The sequence below is a fragment of the Rhinopithecus roxellana genome, chromosome 9, assembly GCF_007565055.1.
Source record: "Rhinopithecus roxellana isolate Shanxi Qingling chromosome 9, ASM756505v1, whole genome shotgun sequence".
Lineage (NCBI taxonomy): Eukaryota > Metazoa > Chordata > Mammalia > Primates > Cercopithecidae > Rhinopithecus > Rhinopithecus roxellana.
This window is the reverse complement of record NC_044557.1, coordinates 128,057,857-128,079,688: the sequence shown is the minus strand read 5'-3', so window position 1 is coordinate 128,079,688 and position 21,832 is coordinate 128,057,857. Positions and strand designations below refer to the sequence as shown.

General features: G+C 46.6%; 1 pseudogene; it reads right to left on the bottom strand.

The window, feature by feature from the left end:
• Positions 1–3,414: 3,414 nt before the first annotated feature.
• Positions 3,415–21,483, bottom strand: LOC104675527 (annotated as a pseudogene).
• Positions 21,484–21,832: the final 349 nt, after the last annotated feature.

The window sequence follows — 21,832 nt, the reverse complement described above, 5'->3', positions numbered from 1 at the left end:
TCCTGCCTCAGCCTCCCAAGTAGCTGGGCTTATAGGCGCCCACCACCACGTCCAGCAAATTTTTGTATTTTTAGTAGAGACAGGGTTTTGGCATGTTGGCTGGGTTGGTTTCGAACTCCTGACCTTAATTGAGTTCGGCCTCCTAAAGCGCTGGAATTACAGGCGTCAGCCACCTTGGCCAAAATATTTTTCTGTTTCCAAACATTTTACATGAGAGGAAAGCAGAGAATAAATCATCTAACACTCTACTGTAAAAAAAAAATCTTTGTGCCTCTCTTCTTTTCACCTTTCCTAAGTGTACACATTACCAAAATGTCTTTAGGTTGAGGTCCCCCCGTGAAAACTTTACAGGGTGTTGTGTCCTCAGCCACCCTCCTGTCTTTTCCTAGTCCTGGCATTTTAGAACTGTCTGGGGATGACCCAGGATACCCACAGTGGCCATGTCTATTGGAGGGTCTAGTGAGTATCAGCCCCGGGGTCATCTCATCCCCAAGGACAGCCTGAGGTAGGGGGTAGAGTCTCTCAGGAGAGCAGCTGGATGCTCTTGGCCTTAGAGGAATCTCCTGGTATAGTTTCATCTAAAATGGTGACCCCTTAGGGTCATTAAAATTTTAGGACATTAAAATCAATGGACAATACAACGTAATGTCATTAAACTTAGGTCATTAAAACTGTTCCTCCAGCCGGAGTTTTCATTCCTCGGAGACACATTGATGGTCTGCCAATGGGATGCTGATATTGAGAGGAAAAGGCAGAAATGATTTCTGCTCTCTAGATTGTCTCAGACTTGTGAAGAGAGAAAAACTGTCCCAAAGGACAAGGAAAACCCAGCCCAGAGAGGATGTGCAAGAACCTGAACATGAAAATGCACTTAAGGCGCACAGAAGGACAAAGAGCAGTGGCAGTGCCTCCTAGGTGGTCACTGAGTACTTTACTGAACAGGATGGGTGTCTCGAGGGATAGAATGGCCTGCCGTGACACTTAGAAAGGTCTGTGTTGGAGTCTGCACTGCCTCTCCCTGAGTTTGTTACCTTGAAAAGGCTTGTCCACTTATTTGAGTTTCAGGTTTTCATTGACTGTAAGATACATTTTGTCAGTACAGCTTGAAAGATAAAAATACTGTTTCCAAAGAGGCAAGGTAAAATGATGCATTTTATTTGCTAAAAATTCGTATTTATTTCTTCCCCAGAGTGAGTGTAGTAAGTTTTAAAGGTCTGTTCTTTTAAAGGGTAATTTCAAATGGAATTGTAGGACTTAGCTTTGTCGATGCTACTGGTGAAATAAAAGTGTGATAGATAAATTGATGATTTACAAAGATTCACCAAAATGTCAGTTCCCCTCTTGTAGCATGGTGAAGAATTTATGACAGTGGACACATTTGTATCCTCTTATCTGGATATCTGAGGGGTTTTTTGTTGTTGTTTTTTTGGAGACACTGTCTTGCTTTGTAGCCCGGCTGGAGTGCAGTGGCGCCATCTCTGCTTATTGCAACCTCCGCCTCCCGGGTTCAAGTGATTCTCCTGTGTCAGCCTCCCGAGTAACTGGGATTATAGGCACCCACCACCACACCCAGCTAAGTTTTGAATTTTTAGTAAACAAGGGGTTTTAGGCCTGGCACGGTGGCTCAGGCCTGTAATCCCAGCACTTTGGGAGGCCAAGGTGGGCGGATCATGAGGTCAGGAGTTCCAGAGCAGCCTGACCAACATGGTGAAACCCTGTCTCTACTAAAAATACAAAAAAATTAGCTGAGCCTGGTGGCAGGCGCCTGTAATCCCAGCTGCTCGGGAGGCTGAGGCAAGAGAATTGCTTGAACCCAGGAGGTGGAGGTTGCAGTGAGCCAAGATCTTGTCACTGCACCCCAGCCCAAGTGACAATGTGAGACTCCATCTCAAAAAACAAACAAACAAACAAACAACAAAAAGATGCGGTTTTGCCATGTTGGCCAGGCTGATCTCAACCTCCTGACCTCAGGTGATCGCCCGCCTCAGCCTCCCAAGGTGCTGGGATTACAGGCCTGAGCCACCATGCGTGGCCCACTCTGTTTTCTTTTTATTCCCTAAATTTTAATATGTTTGAGTTTGTGTGTTCCTTTATCACTATTTTCTCACATAAAAGAAATTCTGCCTAATGCTTCGTAAAAAAAAAAAAAAAAAAATCTTCCTGTGACTTCTGAAAGTGTTCTAGTTTTGTCTTTCATATTTGATATATAATAAGTTGATTATGGTTCATGGAATAGAGAAGAATGCAATGCATTTTCCCAAGTAGATGCCATCCTGGTTTGCCTCATATTTTAAAGTGCATGTGATTTCTTTTTCTATTCTACAGTGCCTACTCTATCATTCATCAACTTTCCATATAAATGCTGGGTCATTAAGACTTTTCTTTCCCTTGGTCTGCTTGCTCATCTCTCTGCTAATACTGTGCTATCCTGAATATTTTCGTTTGAAAATCTTAGAAGTATGTTAGACAAGCCATCACTCTTTTTTTAGATGACTAAAAATCATTAGACATTTGTCATTTTTACTACGTATGAAAAAGTAGTTTTTCTTGCATAAAAACAACCTGATTTGGGAATTTATGTGATTTCATAGGATTAGCATCTGGAAGTGGTGACATTAATGTCATTTTAAAAAACGTGTCATATTTCCTCTTATTCCTTTCTGCCTTGACATTGTGCAATAGAAATTTTAAAAATTGTATTAGTATTGTCAAATATCAATTATTGGTTTTATTTCTCAATTAAATTTAATAAGCCTATTCTCTCTCGGTGTAATCACATGGAATGGACTCAACTCCCCAGTTAACGAGTGACAGCGCATGTAAAATATTGTCTACCAGGAAAACTCATTGAACACTTAGTGTTCAGACTCTGTTTTGGTGGCTGGTTCCCTAAGCACCACTGCAGTGACACAAAATAATAGACCTTCAGCAGAAAAGGTTTTGGCAAATATATTGCATAAGCCATTTAGATGCAGTGAGTCATTCTTATTACTTGGGTTGGTGGAATCCCTTTCAAAATGTAAGTTACTAATGCAAACAAAGATGGAACTTTGCGAGCAGGCGTTTTTAAGAATAATTAGTCTCAGGACAGATAATACTAAGTCCCTTATGCACATCAGGTAGGACTTTAGTATGACAGATACTAGAAATGTACAAAGTGAAGTTAAAAGGTAACTCCTAGCAGCACATCTTACTGCCTGGATTCTCTAATGAGATGGGTGTTTCTACTTTGCTGTTGCCTTTTTGAATAGTTCAATTCTAGCATTAGTACTGCTGTGTGGGAGGGAGTATGTGTGAACAGAGTAAGAGTTGTGACAATCAAGTCATAGAATAAATGCATGGAAATTTTAGAATCATGTAAACAGCTTATGAATTGAGTATAAATTCCCAGTGCTGTCAGTCTCACCCATCCTTCTATCCACATGTGTGGAATATTCTAGGAGGCAAGGATCCGGCCAGCTCTTGGGTCCGGTCCTCCCGCGGGACCCAGCACGCCCAGTCCCAGCGCCGCCCCGCCCAACCTCCCTTTTTTCCCCAGGCCCCGCCCTCTCCGCGCGGCTCGCTCCCCATTGGCCGGGGGGCGGGCCCTGGGCGCCCGGCTCCGCTGGGGGCGGGGCGGCGGGCGGGGCCCTGTGTAGGGCGGCGGGCGGGGCCCTGTGCACCTGCACCGGTGTGTTTCCCGGCCACAGCCCCGCGCCAGCTGCAGCTACTTGATCCCAGCCGGATCCTGAGCGGGGAACACGGGCTGAAGTGGCGGCGGCGGCGCCGCCCCGGGGCTCCATTTTTGAGGCTGCTGCGGCTCTGTGGGCTGCTCAGCTGCGCTCCAGTTGGCCCAGGCGCGGCGGCATGAGGTGAGACGGCGCGACTGGTGACTGGGTCTCCGGACCGGGCGGGGGTCCCTGCCCCGGGCGTGGCGGCTCCTAGCTGGGCTCCGCAAGGTCCGAGGTCGGGATCCGGGGTCCTTGCGCCTGGGCTTTGTCTCGGCCTCGGGTGGCACCGGGGGCTTCGCGCCTGCTGCGATACCGCGTAGGCCTGCGCGGGGGTCCCGGTCGCCCTGCGGGTGGGGGTCGGTCCCCACTGCTCCCCAGCTCCCCGCGTCTGCCGCGGAGGGGACTGCATGGACCCGGGCGCTGGCTTCTGCCGGGTCCCCCGCGGCGTGGCTGGTCCCTGCGTGCGGCAGAGGGGGCCCTGCGAGGACCCACTCGTGGGGCGGGGTCCGCGTCACCTCGAGTGGGAGACTGCGCCGCCCTCCCCGCCCTCCCTCGCAGCTGTGGCTCCCAGCCCTGTAGAATGTGATGCAGGCCCTTTTGCCTTCTCTGCCCTCCGCTGTGCCAGACCCCAACGCTACCGCGCACCTCCAGTCATCAGCTCCTGCTGACCCATTGCTATGAACTCTGTTTCGGTGGCTCCCTTCTCTCTGAAGTTTTGCTTGTTCTCCTGAAGTCCTGGTCTTTAAGAGCTTATGATGTGCAGGGACAGATTGGCTTTGGGTAGTACATAGTTAACTGTAGCACAACTTGAAAAATGCTCTAATAGAGGTGGACAGGCAGTTTGTACATGTGGGTAAATGCGAGGTCCTTTTTCAATACCATGATTCCAAGTATTCATGCTATTTTAAATCTGCAATTCTTTGACTCTCCAGAGGGTTTTTAGATTAATTGTTTTTTTCTATTACTGCCTAGTGTTTGTTGCATAGTTCAGAGTACTTGATTAAAACTTACCAGGTCGGCCGTACACGGTGGCTCACGCTTGTAATCCGAGGACTTTGGGAGGTCTAGGCAGGTGGATCACTTGAGGTCAGGAGTTCGAGACCAACCTGGCCAACATGGTGAAACCCTGTCTCTACTAAAAATACAAAAATTAATTGGGCATGGTGGTGGGCGCCTGTAATCGCAGCTACTCAGGAGGCTGAGGCAGGAAAATAGCTTGAACCCAGGAGGCGGAGGTTGCAGTGAATGAAATGGCTGCACTGCACTCCAGCCTGGGCCATAGAGTGGGACTTCCTCTCAAAACAGAAACAATGTACTGGATCTCTCTCCAGCTCTGGAATTTTCCTGGAAGGCCTTCTCTTCTGGGCTTCATTTTTCTCACTTTTGAGGATCGTAAACTACATAATTTCCAAGAATTTTTGCCCTACACCTTTAATTCTTTCAAGCAAATATAGCAGAGAAAAATTCTGTTCCCCACAATGGTGTAAGGAAGTCTCTCACAGAAGGGGACACATGGGTATGGAGAAGACAGAGAATATATATATATATATATATATATATATATATATATATATATATATATATAATATATGGTTTTTTTTTTTTTTGGAGACGGAGTTTTGCTCTGTTGTCCAGGCTGGAGTGCAGTGGCAGGATCTTGGCTCACTACAAGCTCCGCCTCCTGGGTTCACTCCATTCTCCTACCTCACCCTCCCAAGCAGCTAGGACTATAGGCGCCTGCAACCACGCCCGGCTAATTTTTTGTATTTTTTTGTAGAAACAGGATTTCACTGTGCTAGCCAGGATGGTCTCCATCTCCTGACTTCGTGATCTGCCCGCCTCGGCCTTCCAGAGTGCTGGGGATTACAGGTGTGAGCCACTGTGCCTGGCCGACAGAGGATATATTTTTGAGCTCTACCTTTCAGAGTTATTTTCTCTAGCCCTGGCCTGGGTCCCAAACAGGGAACTTAATTCATTCTATCACTGAAGTATACTCTTGCTTTGATGCCATTGGTACGTTGTCCTAGAGATTTGCTGTGGCTGCCAGGAGTGTTTCATAGTTCAGAACTGCTGCAGCCTCTCTTTTGTCAGTTGATGAGTCTATAAACCATCTTGCTTCCTTTAGTATCATCTCCCTGGAACTGGAAGGTCACACAGGAAGTTTTCTTGGATTCTAAGTCTCAGGCTTTGCTATCTACCTTTGTCTGTCTCCCATGTCACCTGCTGTTTTTTTCCCCCCTGTTTTTCATTTTAATGTTTTTATTGGATAGGTGTCTATTATTGCAGGCTACCTCAAAACATTTTTGGATGTTGACAGGATATAAGTATGAATAATATGTAAAAGATAACTTGCTCTAGTTCTTTTAAGCAGAGGATTTGGTTTCGATATGTGGCCCTATTAAAGCTTTTGTTAAGCCCAAGTACTTTGTGAACTTCAGTTCCCTCACCTGTAAAATGGAGTTAGTTGTTAGTAGTACCTGTTCTGCCTAACTCAGGAGATTGTTTTGAGGATCAAATGAAATTGTGAATGTAATGGAATTTTGAAAATTTTAAATGAAATATTGTATTACCTAAGATTTTTTTTTTAATGCTGTATTAAGAATGGAATGAATCTGGGTTTTCCTTTGAAATCCCAAATGTTTAATGTACAGAGAAGTTTTAATATGTCTGTTGGGGAGCTTCATTAGGATTGTTTTCTATCTTTAATTGGCCAGTATTGTTTTATATTTTAGCATTTTTGGGGACCATCAACATCTGTGTTTCAGTTATCATTAATATTTTACAAAGTTATTGAATGTGCATGATTTAATCTTTAACAATCTCTTCAATTATTTACATTCCCATGTAAAAAATGAAGTAATGAACGTCCATGTAAATAACATTCCCATGCTTTAGTGAAGCATAATTTCTTTCTTTTTTTTTTTTTTTTGAGGCGGAGTCTCGCTCTGTCACCCAGGCTGGAGTGCAGTGGCCAGATCTCAGCTCACTGCAAGCTCCGCCTCCCGGGTTTACGCCATTCTCCTGCCTCAGCCTCCCGAGTAGCTGGGACTACAGGCGCCCGCCACCTCGCCCGGCTAGTTTTTGTATTTTTAGTAGAGACGGGGTTTCACCGTGTTAGCCAGGATGGTCTCGATCTCCTGACCTCGTGATCCGCCCGTCTCGGCCTCCCAAAGTGCTGGGATTACAGGCTTGAGCCACCGCGCCCGGCCAAGCATAATTTCTTGACATTGCAGTTTCTAAGTGCCCTGCCTTGAGGTTGGAAAGCTAAAGGGCAGTCAGAGGTCAAGGTCAGCAAAGCATCACCTTTGACATTTGAAATCCAGCAGCAGGTATCACAGTGAACCCCATTCCAGCATCCAGGAAGTTTCTCTGCCCTGCCTCTCCTCCAGCCACCTCAGAATCCGTGTCTGCAGTGTTGGTCCTGCTTTCCTGTCTCTCCTCTGCCTTTTCTTTCTCTTCACCAACTTCTACCAAGGGCCTCTGATGTCCCAGACAGTGGCAGTGGGAGTACAAAGGCTAATAAACCCGGCCCTGGTCCTCAAAGAATTTATGTTTTCTGTGCAGATATTAAGTTACACTGTCATACATAGTGTTGACAAACATTGATACAGATTTCCTGTGAAGTGCAGAAGCACCATCCTAGAAGAGGAGATGCAGAGGCAGGACTGGTGACTGACACATGGAGAGCTGGAGTTCTTGGTCTAGTGGGATAAACTGACCTGCACATCATTTCAGTGCAGCGGAGTGAGTACTGGGATGGGCTCCCTCGGGGCATCTGGGGCTGGGTTTGTCTGGTGTTTAGTCTCCTGCCTGGTACTTAGAGTTTATCAGTAAGATGAGCATTGGGAGGTTTCTAAGTGAAAGGAAAGGCAACCACTTACCTGAAACCTAAAATTTGTAGGTGTTCTAGGCCATTTATAATTCACTGAATCTGTTTTGTCAGAACAAGTCTATCATCTATTTTGGATGGAGTATGGCCAGCCCTGCCTTGCGATGTAAGGAAATCAGGAAACACTTGTCAGGTTTCAACACTGTGCCAGACACTCTTCTAGGGATTTCCACATAAATCACTGTATTCATTTCTGTTGCTGCTTTACCACATTTCCATAAATTTCATGGCTTAAAACAATTGAAATTGTATCATCTCACAGTTCTGTGGGGCAGAAGTCTGACATGGGTGTCACTGGGCAAAAATCACCATGTGGTCTGGGCTGCATTCCTCACTGGAGAATTGTTTCCAAGCGCTTTTGGCCAAATATTCCTTGTGGTTGCAGGACTGAGGTGTCTGTTCCCTTGCTGGCCATCTGTTGGGGGCTGCCCTCAGCTCCTGAGGCCTTTATCTGGTCTTTGCACGTGGTCCCATCAGCTCAGGACTAGCTAGGCCAGGGACCTGGTCAGGCTCTCCAGTTCCCCTGTGTGCATTTCTCTTCTTCCACTTGGAGAAAGTTCTATGCCCTATTTTAAAATATTTTTTTGAGATAGAGTCTTGCACTGTTGCCCAGGCTGGTGTGGAGTGGTGTGATCTCAGCTCACTGCAACCTCTACCTCCCAGGTTCAAGTGATTTTCCTGCTTCAACCTCCTGAGTAGCTGGGACTACAGGTGCCCGCCATGATGCCCGACTAATTTTTGTATTTTTAGTAGAGATGGGGTTTCACCATTTTAGCCAGGATGGTCTCCATCTCTTGATCTCGTGATCTGCCTGCCTTAGCCTCCCAAAGTGCGGAGATTACAGGCGTGAGTCACCGCGCCTGGCCAGTTCTATGCTCTTAGAGGCTCATGGGATTAGATTGGACCTCCCTGGATAGCCCAGGATACTTCTCCTAAGGCCTGTGGCAAAGCCCTTTTGCTGCATGACATAGTCACAGGTCTCAGGGGTTGGAATCTCCCACCACAGTTACTGATCCACTTACTACAGCAGGCTGGGAGGTGCTTTTCATTGCCTCTGGTTAATAGATACCAATTTTTTCTTTTTCTTTTTTTTTTTTTTTTTTGAGACAGAGTTTCATTCTCTTGCCCAGGCTGGAGTGCAGTGGTGCAATCTTGGCTCACCACAACTTCCACCTCCTGGGTTCAAGCAGTTCTCCTGCCTCAGCCTCCTGAGTAGCTGGGACTACAGGTACGTTCCATGAAGCCCGGCTAATTTTTGTATTTTTAGTGGAGACAGGGTTTCACTATGTTGACCAGGCTGGTCACAAACTCCTTACCTTGTGATCCACCGGCCTTGGCCTCCCAAAGTGCTGGGATTACAGGCGTGAGCCACCACACCCAGCCATGAAGATCCTTCTTAAATGAAAAAACCGTTCCTCTGACTTGAGGTGAGGCTGTTGGTGAGACCGATAGCAGTGGAGACAGGTCCATCAGAAACGGAGCTAAACTTTGTGTTTTGGAGTATTTTGATGGCCTGCCCTGATTATGTAAGTTTTGCTAAGAAGTCATTAGAGGAATTCCTCTACTGGAAGAAACACCCATAAGGGGAAGTTGGGACCTTGCCTTTTCAAGTTTTACACAAAGGACTCTCCATGGGTGAAAAGTACATGATTCCAGGTCCATTTCTAGAATGGAAACAGCTGCATCAACCCAACAGCGATTCACATTCCTGAGTTTGAGAGAATCCGATTGTTTCAAGGCTGAAGCCAAAAGCCCAATAAACAATGTTTGTACCTTTTTTCATAGTTAGGAATTAGGTGCATCCTGTGGTCAAGAAAACAACTGATGGTGGTCACCAAGTAGTTGAAAACCAAGCAGGACCTCGTTTTATCATGTGGGTGTTTTTGATTTTTCAAATGAAATTTTTATTTTCCTGTGCAATAAATGACAAGGTCTGACTTGAAATACATTTCCTTTAATAAACCAGAATCTAGGGCCGGGCGCATTGGCTCACGCCTGTAATCCCAGACTTTGGGAGGGCGAGGAGGACAGATCTGAGGTCAGGAGATTGAGACCAACCTGGCTATGGTGAAAACCTGCCTCTACTAAAAATACAAAAATTTAGCCGGGCATGGTGGCAGGCGCCTGTAGTCCCAGCTACTCAGGAGGCTGAGGCAGGAGAATGGCGTGCACCCGGGCGGTGGAGCTTGCAGTGAGCCGAGATCACTCCACTGCACTCCAGCCTGGATGACAAAGCAAGACTCTGTCTCAAAAAAAAAAAAGAAAAGAAAAGAAACCAGAATCTATAATCCTAAGGTTTTTAACCTGGATTTCAGAAATTTATGAAGTCCCCAAAATCCTGTGCAACAATTTTGTGTATATGCATCCATGTGTTTATGAGAAGATGATTTATAGCTCTCCATACATTTTCAAAGTGGTTGGATTCCAAAAACTTTTAGAATACGCCACTTGGGCCTGGTGTGGTGGCTCACACCTATAATTCCAGCACTTAGGGAGACTGAGGCAGTAGGATCCACTGAGGTCAGGAGTCTAAGACGAGCAACATAGCGAGACCGCCACCTCTACCAAAAAAAAAAAAAAAAATGCTGGGCGTGGTGGTGCACACCTGTGGTTCCAGCTGCTCGGGAGGTTGATCACCTGATTCCAATAATTTGAGGCTGTAGTAAGTTAGAATTGCACTGTGGCACTCCAGCCTGGGCAACAGAGCAAGACCCTCTCTCAAACAAAAACAAAAAACTGTATCACTTAATATACTATTGTTGTTAGTCAAGTATCAGATTTTGTTTAAAAATTAAATACTCTTTTTTTTTTTTTTTGAGACGGAGTCTTGCTCTGTTGCCCAGGATGTAGTGCAGTGGCATGGTCTCAGCTCACTGCAAGCTCCGCCTCCTGGGTTCCCACCTTTCTGCTGCCTCAGCCTCCTGAGTAGCTGGGACTACAGGTGCCTGCCACCACGCCTGGCTAATATTTTGTATTTTTAGTAGAGATGGGGTTTCACCGTGTTAGCCAGGATGGTCTCAATCTCCTGACCTCGTGATCTGCCCACCTTGGCTTCCCAAAGTGCTGGGATTACAGGTAAATACTCATTTTTAGCGAAGTTGTACAGGCATACAGCTCTAAGAGTCAGAAATTAACAAGGCTTAGAACAAAACCCAGCAATCCCCTACCTTACCCTTCTCCATCCTGATCCCTGATCCTTGGAGGTTATTGTGTTTATGTTTTAGCTCATTCTTCTAGATTGTGTGAAGACAGGGAGATGTCCTACTGTGGAAAACAAGGATTCAGGTTGCTTACACTCCCTACTCCTCCTGTTGCCCACGTTTGTCTCCCCCATCCTCTCAGTATAATTATTGTGATAGTGAGGACAGGCATGGTGGCTCGTGACTTATCCCAGATTTTTGGGAGGCCGAGGCCGGCAGATCACTTGAGGCCAGAAGTTGAAGGCCAGCCTGGCCAACACAGTGAAACCGCGTCTCTACTAAAAAATACAAAAATTAGTCAGTTGTAGTGTCGCACACCTGTAGTCCCAGCTACTCAGGAGGGTGAGGCACAAGAATTGCTTGAACCTGGGAGGTGGAGGTTGCAGTGAGCTGAGATCACACCATAAGCTGAGATCGTACCACTGCACTCCAACCTGGGCAACAGAGGTAGACTCTGTCTCAAAAAAAAAGTATCGTGATAGTGGGATACATAGTACAATACTGTGTATATTTAGTATTCTTCCTGGTTTTTGGCTCAGAGCTTCTAAAACCCTTGTAATTTCCTGAGCGATAGGAACATCATTGGTTATAATATTTGGTCTTAGGTTTCAATACCTGAAACAAGAGCTTCTAAGACTTTTGGAATCTCTGGGGTGATAGGAGTGTCTTTTGTATGATAATGAGATGACAGGTGGCTTCGGCCCCTGGACAGGTTCAGGATTAGGGCTGGTTGCCAGAAAGATGCGTCATGAGTAAAGAGTTGGACATATCAGCCCCACCCCTACCTCTGGGAGGGGAGACGAGACAGGCTGGAGATTGAGCTAGTCACGGGTGGCCAAAGACTTAATCATGTCTATGTTATGAAAACTCCATAAAACCCTCTAAATACTGGGTTTGGAGAGCTTCTGGTTTGGTGAACTCATTTGGTGCTGGGGAGGTGGCACTTCCAGGGATGGCATGGGAGCCTCGACCTCTCTGTCCCGTGGTGTGCCCTGTGCGTCTCTTGCATTTGGCTGTTCCTGTGTTCTCTTCTTTGTAATAAACCAGTAAGAGTAAGTAAGTGCCAAGCACTTTGCATCTGTCACCTCTCTTACTTTTTCAGCAACACTGTGTGGCAGATAATGTCCTCATTTTGCCGGTGACAAAATGAGATTGATGCATTGAGTAACTTGCTCAAGGTCACATAATAAGTGGAATTCAAGCTCTGACTCTGAAGCCTGTGCTTTTAACCAGCATGCTGCATACGTGGCCTCTTTATTTGTTAGGATTTTTGGTGTCTCTAGGGCGTGACACCAAGTTGACCATTGTGGCCTAGAGCTGTTATAAAGGAGCTTTTAGCAGCCCTGCTGAGAACAGAGCCAGCACCTCTGAATTGGCAGGGCAGGGGCTGTTCTTGCTGGGAGCTGCAGGCCACTCCCTATATCCCTTGGCTGATCTTGCTCATCCACTCCCTCCCTCATTCAGTAGTTCCTGAGTGCTGCCTCTGTGCGGAGGAGAAGGAGGCAGCCTTCCAGCCCAGGTGGGGCCTGCAGGTACACACAGGGAGAGGCAGCTGTGCACTGAACTGGCTGCAGGCTGGGACAGTGTGGCTCCAGAGGTGGTGATAGAATGCTCTGGGACTGCAGAGGGAGCACATGCTTCTGAAAGGGAGGAAGGGGCAGGCACCGCAGAGGAGGTGGACTTGAGTTGGACTTTGAGGGAGGAGTTGGATTTCCACAGTGGAACCAAGCAGCAGAGGCTTTCTCAGCAGCTGAAGATGACAGCCAGCCAGCCTCAAATGTTCAGCTTTTCCTGAATTCTCTTTTTTAGGACAGTGCAGTAAGTTTTCAACAGAGATAAAGCAGTCACCTCCATGTCATTCATGTTCTGTAAATCCTGTGTGTCATCTTTGATGCTTAGCAGATGGGGGCAGCCTGGGCCATAAAGAAGATCCTGTGTGTCCACCTGTTGGGACATCAGTCAGGTGTGGCAGAGGGCAGTGATCACTGCCTGCCCCTGAGGATCTCAGTTGTACTTTTATGTGGAGAGGACAAAGAAAGCTGTTGTACAGGGGGCAGGAGACATTTCACCTGCAAAACAAGGCACAAAATACATAGTCCGTGCCCTGCATGAGAAACCTAGCAGAACTGTGTGCTGATTCCCACCCCTGCCTCCCCTCCTGAGAGCGAACCGTCCATTGTACCATGGTGGAAGGCATTTCTGAAGCCTCTGCAATCGGAGTGATCTGTTACTTGCCCATTGAGCCTTAGGGGCAGCAACCAGGTGGTGTGGCTGAAACACAGGCCTTGGCCAGACCTGGTTGGGCATGTTGGTTCTGCCACTGATTGTGAATTACAAAACCTTGGAGAAGTCATTGTCTTTTTCTGTGCCTCTCATGTAAGATGGGGAACACTGCGGCCATTGCAGAAAAGCAGATAGGTGGAGCGAGTATGAAGTACTTTGTGTGTGTGTGTGTCATACGGTGAATGAAATGGCACTGATTGACATTGATAGTAATAACAGGTTTAATTCAAGAACAAAACTGGTAAAGTAGGCCAGGTACGGTGACTCACGCCTGTAATCCCAGCACTTTGGGAGACCGAGGCGGGCGGATCATGAGGTCAGGAGTTTGAGACTAGCCTGGCCAATATGGTGAAACCCCATCTTTACTAAGAATACAAAAATTAGCTGGGTGTGGTGGCACGCCTGTAGTCCCAGCTACTTGGGAGACTGAAGTAGGAAAATCATTTGAACCCAGGAGGAAGAGGTTACAGTGAGCTGAGATGGCATCACTGCACTCCAGCCCGGGTGACAGAGTGAAACTCTGTCTCGAAAAAAAAAAAAAACCTGGTAAAGTGTTTTACCCAGCCTAGGTACGTGTGGTAGAGCCGAATGAAAGCTTAGAAAAAGATGACTTGAGAACTAGCCCAGCAGAGGAATCAGGTGGGATGTGTCATTACTGAGTAAGTGAAATTTGCACCTGCTTTCTCCCAGGCCTCGTTGAGTTGTGTAAAACAGAGAGCTCAGGTGTTGTGGGCAGTTGAGCGGTTGAAGAATGCATTGCTATTATGTGAGGAACATTGGCCTTTGAAAAAGCAGAACTGGATCCACGTTCTTGCCTGGTAACTGTAACTATCATCTAGTTTGTAAAGGGGAATGCAGTTTACTGAAAACTTCTTATGACAGTGGGGAAAGGATTGGGGTGTCTGCATTGGTTGGTGTCATATAGGTCATATGAAAGAGCATTCAGGCTGGAGGGAGACTTTTCATCTCTCTAACTTTACTTTCACAGGACAATTCCATCATGATTTGAAGATTTTTGAGTCAAAACTACATTGTTCTGCTATGTGTTTTGGGGCAAATTTATACATACAATTTGCTTAAATATTTCCGATGATACAAGAATATATGTGTGGGATAAAAAGCTGAAATTTGCATTCCCCCTTCTCTAGAAGTAACCCTTTGGGAATAGTTAAGTCTGTATTCCAGCTATTTTGTATATTATAAATACACTGTGAATATATGAGTGTATATATACATATATGTTTTATTTTTAGAGATGGAATATTGCTGTGTTGCCATGCTAGTCTCAAACTCCTGGGCTCAAGTGACCCTCTCGCCTCAGCCTCCCGAAGTTTTGGAATTAGAGGTGTGAGCCACTGCGCCTGGCCTGCATGAGTATATTTACTAATTGCTAAGTTACTCTGTTCAATACGTGTCTATTGAACTTCCCCATGTGACAAACATTGTTCTGAATACCTTATATGCACTAATTCACTTAATTTTTAGAACAGCTCTATTATTGTGGCCCTTTTACAGTGAGGAAACTGAACCACAGAGAGGCTGGGGACGTTGTCTAACATCACACAGCCAGTGCTGTTGGAATTGAGGTTTGAACCTAGACAGCTGGTTTCAGATCTCTTAGCTGTTATCATAGATGACACACCCAAACCTTAGGGCCGCCTCCCAAGCCTTGCCTCCAATATGGGCTGGCCTGAGCTCTGTGAGAGCCATGTATGTGAGGTTTCTTTCCTCTTTAAGAACACAAGCCTTGGAATTGTCCCAGACCCTGGTAGGACCTCCTGAGGACCAAAAACAGGGATTCTTCAAGCCTGGCCCAAGGGCCAGGTCTCTGATTTAGCTACTTGGAAGGTAGACGTGGAAGAGAATAATTTTGCCAGAACAAAAAGTCAAGATGGCTGGGCTGACTCAGCCAGACGCAGTGGCTCATGCCTGTAATCCCAGCACTTTGGGAGGCTGAGGCAGGTGGATCACCTGAGGTCAGGAGTTTGAGAGCAGCCTGGTCAAAAAGTTGAAACTCCATCTCTATTAAAAATATAAAAATTAGCTGGGTGTGGTGGCAGGCACCTGTAATCCCAGGTACTTGGGAGGCTGAGGCAGGAGAATTGCTTGAACCCGGGAGGCAGAGGTGGCAGTGAGCTAAGATTACAACACTGTACTCCAGTTTGGGTGACAGAGTGAGACTCCGTCTCAAAAAAAAAGGGGGGGGGGAAGGGGAATGGCTGGGCTGACTCATAGGGAAGAGGCCCTACAGCAGCCGTAGGACCTTGGCCACTTGGGTGGAAAAGAAGGAAGGAAGAGCTTCACCCATGACGGTGAACTGGACTGCAGAAACCACACTAAACAGTCCACATCCTGGAGTCTGGCCACCCCATTTGCTTCTCTTCTCCTTGGGTAGAGGGTGTGGGGAGCTTTCTACCCTGGAGGCTGAGCAGTGCAGCTTCTAACCAGGGTAGGTGTTTGTTTGTCCCTGGGAATACAGACAGCATTCTCATAAGCAGCCCGAATACTCCTGAACAGCTTTTTGTAGGGTGGGGCGGGGCGGGGCAGAGGGTCATTTTGACTCATAGGTACCTTTTCCACTTTCACTGCTGATAACTGTGTTACAGATTAAAGTTTTGTTTTTGATACTGAAGAGGGCTTAAGAGAGTGAGCTATTATAGCACATCTAAGTCTGCTAAAATAGAACCATGGGGTAGTGTAGGAAAATCTCTTCTAAATTATGGATCATATATGGTGAACGTTAGAAGCCATGTGTACCTAAGTTGAAAAATCAAAACGTGTCTTGTATTTGGGTGACCCCGGTAAGTCTGGATGCCACTGCGCCTTGTGTGAACACAGGATGCTGAGGTGTAGGGATCAACAGGCTTTTTCTGGACATCTTGCACTTCTCCCTTGGGGTAAAGTGGGGTGGCAGTAGGAGCGCACAGCTGTTGGGCCCCTAATATTTGTCAGCTGTTTTACATGTGTGATTCCATTTAATGCAATTTTATAGGTAAAATTATTTTATTGAAGATGAAGATAGAGGCTTAGAGAAGTTAAGAAAATTGTTCAAGGTCACGTCATTTGTTTTTTTTGGTTTTGTTTTGTTTTGTTTTGTTTGTTTTTGTTTTGAGACAGAGTTTTGCTCTTCTTGCCCAGGCTGGAGTGCAGTGGCGTGATCTCGGCTCACCACAACTTCTACTTCGCAGGTTCAAGTGATTCTCGTGCCTCAGCCTCCCGAGTAGCTGGGATGACAGGCATGTGCCACCATGCCAGGCTGATTTTGTATTTTTAGTAGGACGGGGTTTTTCCATGTTGGTTAGGCTGGTCTTGAACTCCCAACCTCGGGTGATCCACCCGATTTGGCCTCCCAAAGTGCTGGGATTACAGGTGTGAGCCACCACGCCTGGCCAAGGCCATGTGATTTCTTAAGTGGAAAGATGAAGTACTTGATGAACTCAGAAGTTTGACTTCAAGGCCCTTGATCTTTCCATAACACGTGGTTCCTTCCCTGGTTGGTGGGGAGTGACTGAAGAACTCAAGGAAGCTGTGTTTTGTGGAAAGGAGACCTGAGGGGTATATGGTCTTTCCAGGCTTGGAATCTGCCATGCTGGGCTTCTGAATTGTATAGCTTGGCCATATAGAGAGAAGCCCCTCATTTAAGACTTACACTTTGGGAGAAACAAAGGAAGGCCTCCCACATGAGATAGGCAGAGACGACTTTCTCAGAGCTGCTGTGGCAAGGGAGTTGGCACCGTCACTTGCATGTGTCAGAAACTGACATGCAAGTGAGTGGCAGATGAGGAGTGGGGAAACTTCAGGATGGAAAAGAACGGCTTGGCCAGGCGCAGTGGCTCAAGCCTGTAATCCCAGCACTTTGGGAGGCCGAGACGGGCGGATCACAAGGTCAGGAGATCGAGACCATCCTGGCTAACACGGTGAAACCTCGTCTCTACTAAAAGAATACAAAAAACTAGCCGGGCGAGGTAGTGGGCGCCTGTAGTCCCACCTACTCGGGAGGCTGAGGCAGGAGAATGGCATAAACCCGGGAGACGGAGCTTGCAGTGAGCTGAGATCCGACCACTGCACTCCAGCCTGGGCGGCAGAGCAAGACTCCGTCTCAAAAAAAATAAAGGAAAAGAACGGCTCCCAGTGGAGGCTGTTGTGGGGGCTGGAGGTGGCTGTGCAGAAGCGGGGTGTCCTATGTGATTGGCTAGGGGCGTATTTGGCTTTCTGTGAATGATCCTAACTGGAAACGGGCCAAAATTAAGGTGGCTGTCAGTGTTTAGTCAAGTACTGGCCACCTGGGACAGAGTTGTGGTTTAGTTTCTGGGTTGTTGAGAGAGAGCAGTCTGGCTTCCTGTCTGATGTACTAGCCTGGCTGGCCTCCTGGCTGTTTACTGTAGATGGGGGTTTGGTTTCCTGGGTGGGCAGCTACAGGTTGTGGTCTGAGTTCTGTCTTTATACATATGATCAGGCATGGTCTGTGTGTATATTCAGTCCCTCATTTTTCTTGTCAGTAAAAATATCAAATGACAAATTGGATACATTGGGAACTTTTTAGATGTCTGTGTCCCCTGGAGGAAGTTTTCACGTTCACATTTAATCAGAATGAATATAAACAATTGGGCCATTTATCTTGAAGATTTAAAAGGTAAATCTTCAACAATACTACCTCGGCGCCATTGCCTCTCTGTCCATCTTTAGGGAATGTGTTTTTATCCACCGCCGGCTCATCATCCACCAGTTTGTGGTTGATCCACTTCTCTATCCGTCTTGCCTTGTGTGCATCTCATTGTTTGCTAGTGTTAGCTTTCCCCTTCGTCAGTGTAGTTTATTTGTGTAGCATCTGTTGTTAGGAAGTTATTTGTGGAATTTGTGAATGGAAGGGACCTTGGAGGTCTGCTAGGTCAGCCCAGTGACTTTCAAGATAAACGGAAATACAGGGAAATTTTCCAGCTTTTTTGGTGGCAAAACCAGGAATAGAAAGCAGTGTTCTTTGTGCTACAATGTCATTGAAAGACAGCTCAATGTGGGCCTAAAATGCAGAGTAACTAACTTTCGTTTATCTCTGCTTCTGACTCTTGTTATCAGACATTTTAAATTGACCTTAATGTGTTAGCAGAAATATGAAAAGTCCGGACTTGTTTACATAGAAGGTACTTTGTTGCCTACTCATTTGGTTGTTTTTTCAACAGGATTGAAAAGACATTGTTATAAACTGAATGTTTATGTCTCCCCCAGATTCTTGTACTGGAGCCCTAACTGCCAGTGTGATGGTATTCGGGGGTAGGACCTTTGGGAAGTGATTAGGGTTAGATGAGGTCATGAGTGTGGGCCCTGGTCTGACAGGATTAGTGCCCTTAGAAGAAGAGAAACCAGGCTGGGTGTGGTGGCTCACACCTGCAATCCCAGCACTTTGGGAGGCCGAGGTGGGCAGATCACGAGGTCAGGAGATTGAGACCATGCTGAAACCCTGTTTCTACTAAAAATACAAAATTTAGTTGGGTGTGGTGGCACGTGCCTGTAATCCCAGCTACTCGGGAGGCTGAGGCAGAAGAGTTGCTTGAACCAGGGAGTCGGAGGTTGCAGTGAGCTGAGATTGTGCCCCTGCACTCCAGCCTGGTGACAGAGTGAGACTCTGTCTCAAAAAAAAAAAAAAAAAAGAGAAAGCAGAGAGCTCCCACTGCCCTGGTGTGAGGAAACAAGAGAAAGGTGGCTGTCTGCAAGCCAGGAAGAGGTCCCTGTCCCGGAACTGAGTTGGCCAACACTTTGATCTTGGACTTCCAGCCTCCAGAGCTGTGAGAAATAAGCTAATGTTTAAACCACACAGCCTATGGTGTTTTTTATGGTATTTGCCTATGATATTATGGCCATCTGATTTGACTGATACAGAGATGGTTCCAGAATACTGTAGCCTGTATCTAAGTTGGTGATGCCATGAAAATAAATGTGGTAGTTCATTCCTTTATATAAAGATAGCACTGTGAACCCAGGGCCTTTGCTCATGTCTTAGTTGAGTCTTGTCTTCTTATAATAGCTTCCTAATTTCTCTTTTCCCCCTCTAATTTATATTATATATCTGGATTAAATCATATATGGTATGATTTTATACTTTATGTCTACACAAACTTTTAGTGATTTTATTTCATTTTATTTGATTTTTGAGACATGCTCTTGCCCTGTTGCTCAGGCTGGAATGCAGGCGTGCCATCACAGCTCACTGTAACCCTAAATTCCTGGGCTCAAGTGATCCTCCCGCCTCAGCCTCCTGAGTAGCTGGGACTACAGGTGTGCTATCCTGCCTAGCTAATTTTTAAATATTTTGTAAGGACAGAGTCTTGCTGTGTTTAGTGGTTTCAAACTCCTGACCTCAAGCAGTCCTCTCACCTCAGCCTCTCAAAGCACTGGATTACAGGCATGAGCCACCACACCCAGCCCAGTGATTTTTCGTTGTTAAGATCAAGGACGGGTTCCCTGGCTTGGCATTCAAGGCTCATGATCCGGGCGTGATATGCAAGTTTGGGTTTCAGTGTTTCCATTCCCGCCATCAGCCTTGCACTCCAGCTTGTTGCCTAAGCCCTGTTCTGAAGCCCAGCCTGAGAGCTGCACTTAGAATTTATACCTTCTCATCTCTTCATCGTCTTCGCCTATGTTCTTATCTCCATCTGGGACATCATCTCCACACTTCTGTCTCTTTAAATCTTCTCTATCCTTCAAGACTTGAAATACTCACTTCCTTTACACGATCCCCGCTCTGACATCCAAGCTAATCTTTTTCCTTTGAACTCTGATAGTGCTTAATGTTTTTCATCCTTTCATTATGCAGCAGTCCTGTGTGTTAGATATTATTATTTCCCCAGTTTTTCATAGTTACTTTGAAAATATTTGCTGTAGTCATATATTTTGAATATGTAATATGAGCGACATTCAAAAGGTCCTGGAGAGTGAAAGGCCGTCCTACTCCAGTCACTGCCCTGTGACCACTGTTGCCAGTTTTGTTTGTTTGTTTGTTTTTCCAAGATGGAGTCTTTCTCTGTCACCAGGCTGGGCGTGATCTCAGCTCACTGAAACCTCCACCTCCCGGGTTCAAGTGATTCTCCTGCCTCAACCTCCTGAGTAGCTGGGACTACAGGCGTGTGCCACCACGCCCAGATCATTTTTGTATTTTTAGTAGAGACAGGGTTTCACCATGTTGGTCAGGATGGTCTGGATATCTTGGCCTCGTGATCCACCTGCCTCAGCCTCTCAAAGTGCTGGGATTACACGTGTGAGCGACTGCACCCAGCCTATGTATCTTCTTTTTAAAAACACAGATGTTGGCATAAGATAAACACTGTTCTCCACCAGTTCCCCACTGGTAAATATTTAGGTTGTTCCCAATCATTTGGATTAATCAATGCTGAGTTGTACGTAATTCTTGCATATTTGCATGAATATGTTCATAGGATGCATTGCTAGAAATGGAATTGTGGGATCCAGGGTTCTACGCATTTTAAATGTTGATGGGTGTTGCTGGATTCCCTTCCGTTAGGGCCATACCCCTATCTCACTGTCAATGTGTAAGGGTGCCTATTTCTATTTCCTTGCCAACAGTTTCTTCTCAGCTGTTTTGTTTGACATCACACACATACAAATAGCCCTATTGTTCCAAAAACATGGACATTTTACATTTCTACTTAAAGTGTGCGCAATCATCTGTGTTGCAGTGATGTGTGCTGTTAGGATTGTGGCTCTGTTTCAAATTTGCTAGCCAGGCTGGCTTTCCAGTCAGGTATTTTTTGTTTTGTTCATGCTGTTGCTGCCTTTGGGCTGTGTGAATTTCCCTCCGCTGCCCAGCAAGATTTCCTTTCCGGGGGACGGGCTTAGTGTCTCATCCGGCAGACCTGTTTCCTAGCGACCTGGGCTGAGTGTCTCATCCAGCAGCCCTGTTTCCTGGTGATCTGGTCTGAGTGTCTCATCCAGCAGCCCTGTTTCCTGGTGATCTGGGCTGAGTGTCTCATCCAGCAGCCCTGTTTTCTGGTGATCTGGGCTGAGTATCTCATCTGGCAGCGCTATTTCCTGGTGATCTGGCCGAGTGTCTCATTCGGCAGCCCTGTTTCCTGGTGATCTGGGCTGAGTATCTTATCTTGCAGCCCTATTTCCTGGTGATCTGGGCCCCACGTCTCATCCAGCAGCCCTGTTTCCTGGTGATCTGGGCCGAGTGTCTCATTCGGCAGCCCTGTTTCCTGGTGATCTGGACCCTGTGTCTAATCCGGCAGCCCTGTTTCCTAATGACCTGAGCCGAGTGTCTCATCTGGCAGCCTGTTTCCTGGTGATCTGGGCTGAGTGTCTCATCCGGCAGCCCTGTTTCCTGGTGAGCTGGGCCGAGTGTCTCATCCGGCAGCCCTGTTTCCTGGTGATCTGGGCTGAGTGGCTCCATGAGAAGTTGCACCCATCTTCTCCAGTAGTGCTTCTTTTCACAGCAAGCAAAACATTTTCACTGCGTTTCTAGTGGGATAGGGACTAGGTCTTTTCTGGGCATCAGGAGACCTGGCTTTGTTCTGGTTCAAGCAACAGCTGGTGAGTTACCAAAGACAAGTCACATCTGGTCCCTGGTCCTTTGCTTTATAAGTAGAATCACAGTCTGAGTGGGCATCACTGCCCTGGTCTCTATGCAGTGCTGAGTGTTGTGGAGATGATGGCTAAGTGTCAGGGTGCATTTCCACCACTAGGGGATTATAGGCCAGCCAAAGACACAGGAGGAAAGCTAACAGCCCTGGGCAGGTGCA